Here is a 5,665-nt window from a genome sequence, read left to right on the forward strand (position 1 = left end):
CTTCTTGAGAAGAATTCTAAGAAGAAAGTAAACCTGCAGACATCGGTCTGTTTAACAAATCTGCCTACAAGAAAATCTGTCACCAAAGTACACCAAAATATATAATAATAAATCCATCACCCAGATTAAAGGAATCATGGAACACCTGGTGTTTCCAATGGTTCAGAAAAAATATGATCGATTTTATAGATCTGAATATGACTGTGAATTATTCTAAATATTTTCTCAATATTTATTTTCTGTACAAGTTGTAGTTTAAAAGCACATTAGTAATTGATGTGACCTGAAAATAAGTAAATATTTCATGACATTATTACTTAATATATATTTACCATGCAACATGAAAGATTAATATTGAAATGTAGGCTTTTTAGTGATTGGTCTCCAGAGTAAGAAGCAGTAGCTATTTTATTTATTTTAAATTTTTAGCTGACTCACTATTGAGTTTCCTTTGTTGTCCTGACAGTTTTGTAAAAGACTCTGTAGTTGATATTTGAGCTAGAACAGCTTCTTTTTCAACTGTAGAGCCTCTTCCATACTGCAAAACACTGTTCTTAAGGAAATGGTATTACTCTTCAAAGTCTGTCGTGCAGTAGTGACATACAAGGAAATATTTTACTAAAGTTAAATGGTCATAAAAATGAAGCTCCACATCCACCTCTGCCATTTCCTCAACCACTTATATATTGCAACCATCATCTTCTCTTTCAACAGTTACCACAATACCACAGAAATTCAGACATTTCACAACCCATAGCTACTCCAAAGTCTGTATCAGCAGGTTCAAATATGCACAATGTAATCTATTGGAAAGGCCAATAATCAGTCACAGACTAGCCCTGGATGCTATACGGTAAAGCAGAAAACAATAAAACAGGCCAAGATATCAGTTGTGGATCTAGTAAAGTGCAAAAGAATAGGGAGCTTCAGGAAGAATTCATCGAGGCTTGATGAAGCCTCTTTAGGTTCTACAGAATGTGAGAAATCCCATGCTACCTGAAATAATATAGTGATTTCAATCTAAGAAAATAAAAATTTGTAATCGGAATATTTAAATATACACTACTCGGATTATGGAATGCATGCAGAGAAAAGTGGTGGGCTTTGGACATGTCAGTCTTATATTGAAGCCTTTTACAATGTAAACTACGCTACAAAACTATTTTCAAGATGCATGGTCGTCAGATAGAGTATGACTAAATGTGGTGACATGGACTTCAACGTTAAAACATTTAATTCTAAAAGTGTAGTCTATTGTAAGTGCCAAAGTCAGACACAGGCTGGTCCATTAATGGAGGCCTGGACGTTATATCACAAAAGGAAGTGTGTTAAAATGTATTAGATTTTAAAATCAATACATTAAAAGTTCCATCTTCAGCATTACCTTTAAAACAAAAACAATATGTTCCAATCTAAGTATTTATGCATTACAAGATGATGTATACGAAAGCCATGGATTTGAAATTTGTAGGGCTATTATAGATATTTTTATCTGACCATATATTCACCGTAAATATAAAACCTGTTTATTAAACATTCACTTAAAGTTACGAATCTGTGATTCAAGTGTATAAATCGCCAACTGATAATTTACTAAAATGTGGTTTTAAATGTACAATTCTTCAACTTAATTGTTGCATAAAGCTCAACTTTAGAATTTCAACATTTTGTAAACGTAGAAACTGCAGAACTTGTTTTAATTATGATCATTTCGTTTACATTAAATATTATTTGCGCATCTTTCTTTATTAATAAATATTTTTTTATGAATTACCATTGTTAAGCGATTTGTTTATCATTCATAATTATATACTGTATAAATTATTGAAAACGTTTTGTTGAAGTTTTTTTATATTTTGCATGATGTAAATTATAATTGCTTTTTCTACGATTCATTTTCATGTCTTATAAAGACATCCTGTGTGAGTTTCATAGTATCTGATGCATCAATCTGGGTCACAGTTTGAACTTGATTTAGTGTTATACTAGCAGAGACCCGCAAAACATTTGCGGTTAAACTAGTATTTTTATTGCAATATTACTTCTTTTAATACAGGATTTCTAGAATAATACAAAATTAATCTAATAGCAGACACCGAAATCAAGTCCATTTGTCTTAGGCCTAACATTAGTTAAGCCTTTATTAACGCATGACCTGTATTCGATAGAGGTAAATCAACTGTAACTTGTGTACGTTTTTTGTTTTAGATTAGTTAGGGCTAAACTTTACCGTACTCTATAAATAAACTTATGATTTTATTCTACGACCTAACGTTAGACCTTTTTTTAAGAACTCTCATAAGTTGTTAAAATGTTGTACAAAATGTCCACTGAAGTATATCTATATCTGCCTTTTGTTTACATATGTTGAAGGAAGTGCGCGCGAATTTTCAGGACAAATAAAAACTGAATATTATTATAGATTTTAAATAAAGAATAACTAGCGTAGCCTGAGGTAAAATAAGGGAGAGTTGTGATATATGGCTATCATAAATTAAATATTTTTAGCATAATATATTTCTATTCATGCAATTTTTGAAAATTTTATTACATTGTTTTGTACTTAATTACAAGTGCTAGACGAACTGGATATGCTTAATTTTGAATTCCACGAATTTTGCCTTTAGAGACTGCCACATAAATTTGTAAGTTAGCCAAATATTTAGCCTGCTTGATGGATAATTCATTGAATGTGTCTAATAGAGATGACTGGCATGTTGGTTATGACAGAAAAGTCGGAAACTATTTTCTCTTTTCTGGAGCTTGTCTGATGACGTAGCAATCAGAGAAGTTTTAGTGAACTTAGAATTATAATATAGTTCTTGGTCATACTTCACCCGGTGTTAACAGGCCCGCCGACAGGAAGGGCAACTGCCCAGGGGTTCTGGCGAATGAAAACTGGTTATATTGTATAGCCTGCAAAACATCTTTAGGCTGTATCTTTATTTAATCATAAGAAGCATAGTTTTGGCCTTCCTTTGCATATAGACACTTGATTCATTAACAATGATTGAAATAATAATTTGTGTAATAATTAATATATGTTTGTTACTTTATAGATTTAATATATATTTGTTGTTATTTTATTAACGTTTTTTACGCTTATACTGTGAGCTAAAAAACGGCTGCTGCTGTGATTGACCTTGTTTATGAGCTCGTTGCTGTCCAAATTTAGGATCTTTTTTTAATAAATTCTTTAAAATATTAAAAAAGAGAGAGAACGGAAGCCCGGTGAGAACGTTTACCCCAGGGCCCGTGCTGGCTCTCGACACTCCTGCGGTGTTGGTCAAATTTGGACAGACAGGCCTAAAGAAGTATTTCTTGATCATAAACATATTTACGTATCATAATTGTGTTGGACAATAAAAGTATTGTTTTTAAGAGAAACATTTGTGACCAGCAATATGTAGTTTTGGTTGAATTTGACTTATTTCAAATTCTACATAAAAAATCTCTCGACCCTCCTGACTTGCAGTCTTGTAGCTTACCTATTGGAATCAGTTTTAACTGATAGTACCACGTTGTTTGCAGAATTATTTATGAATTCGCAACTTGGAGCGTTTTAATCTTAATGCGAATTGACTTCATGCTCAATTAATTTTCTATTTTTTCCAAGCAAGCTTTTGGTGTTAGCCGTTGTCAGGCTTTAACTAAATCGGCTAATACTAAGTAATTGAATACTAACTAGAAAAATAGAGATCGTAACAATTGCATATTATGATTAGGCTGTATGGATCTCTTCAAGCTGGTTCTCTTTATTATTAACTTAGCACATCTCAAATTACAAATATTTGTGTACTCTTATTCTTACACATTTGAAGGAAAGGCAGGCCCTATTTTCCATGTTTACTTATTTTGCTTAAGGTAATGCAATCTTGACAATATAACAAAAGTTCATCTTTTCTTGAATACTATTAACTAAATTTCATTTGGAACATTTAATTGAGTAAAGTTTCTCCAAACTACTCGTGAATGTGGCTGTCTATACTATAAATGTAATCGGTACATTGATGAGACAAGGACTGAAATATTATTCGAAAATGTTATGCTCCCTGGTGGTACTAAAAAAAAAAGATATTTCATGAAAATTATATAAAACATCAACATTGACACTTAGAACTTTCACATATTGATTTGGTGTTAGGCCTACATTAGGTAATAGTTGAAGAAAGTATGGATTTATCAGTTAACATAAATATATGAGTCGAAACTTCTATGTTTGGTTGTTTTTCTTTTCCAAATACAGAATGGGATAATTTGAACATATAATTACAATCAAGTCAGTCAGTTGTCCCATGACCATCTCAGTGTTAACAATCTCCCTCAACTGCATTTCTTTTATGATATTTAATATTCAATCATCAGCTGCGTGTTTGTTGTCTCTAGGTTTCATGGCAGCATTATGTCTGGGATCCATACATTTTAGAAATGAACAATCTCTCACGTACTAGTGAGAAAACCTATCTTCATTTCTATGCTGTTGGTTCATTCCTTGTTGTGCAATGAAATTGAACTCCCGCAATATTGTGATCCAATGTGCAATCATTGCTTCCGGTTCTTTAAAGTTCAGCAAATCTCAATAATAGATTATATGCTCAATCATTAAATTGCTAACAATCTTCAAATAGTGAAGAAAATGTTTTGTCATATAGTAATGAGATTTGGAGGATGCATATGTTATATCATACTCTGTACCATCTTTTACTTGTGTTAGCGCTGCTAAAACTATGCTATTGCTAGCATCTCTATCAAGTATGAATGAAATTATTCTTCACATAAGCCAACATTAGAGCATCAACTGAGGCACATATCTGCAACTGAAATTACTTTACATACGCTTCAATCCATATAAAAATGGATTTCACTTTAGTTAATGCTGAATGTGATGCTGCTATAGTTTAAACAATGGTAATAAAACGTCTATAGTATATATTACAAAGTCGGGAAAGCTCTGGACTTCTTACTTGTTCGCATGTTCAGGCCAATCTTGAATTTTTGCAGAATCTGTAAACACTATCTCCAATCACAATATGTTCGAGAAACTCTACAGGCGTCCACATTAGAGAATATTTCTCTAGTTTCAATTTCACACTTACTTTCTAGAGCATTCAAATACCATACATAAATTTTCAATATGACCGGAAACATACAACAAAACACCCAAATATCAGAGACCGTAAATTAAACATTGTTCCCTTTGTACGTCATGTATTGTGAGTTCCAGCAGCTGCTTGAAAGTAGTTCGTATAATAATGGAGCTTAATAGCATATCAAGAAATTCATAAAAACCTTACAGAGTGCTGAAAGCAGTTTTAGCTCTAGTTTCATCGTCTAGTTCGACTTGCCAGTAACCAAAGATGGGATGTAATGAACGTAACTAGTGGGATCCTTCTAAAGCACCAAGACTTTCATCTGTATGCAGCAGTGAGAAGAGAGCCTTGGTGTGCCTTCTTTCTTTCTTATTATAACTAGTGATGAGGACCAGGCATTCTCTAAAGTGTGTATAATTCCATCCTTCAGCATCTGATCTATCTCAACACCGGTTATATCCATCTCTTGTGTTCCAAGGAAGCCTTAATGGCAGTTCCTTTGTAGAACATGAAACTCCAATATTTATATGATACTGGGTAAATTTTGTTTCTTTCCAGTTTACCATCTTTTCTGA

Source organism: Limulus polyphemus, unplaced genomic scaffold (genome assembly GCF_000517525.1).
Source record: "Limulus polyphemus unplaced genomic scaffold, Limulus_polyphemus-2.1.2 Scaffold76770, whole genome shotgun sequence".
Taxonomy (NCBI): Eukaryota; Metazoa; Arthropoda; class Merostomata; order Xiphosura; family Limulidae; genus Limulus; species Limulus polyphemus.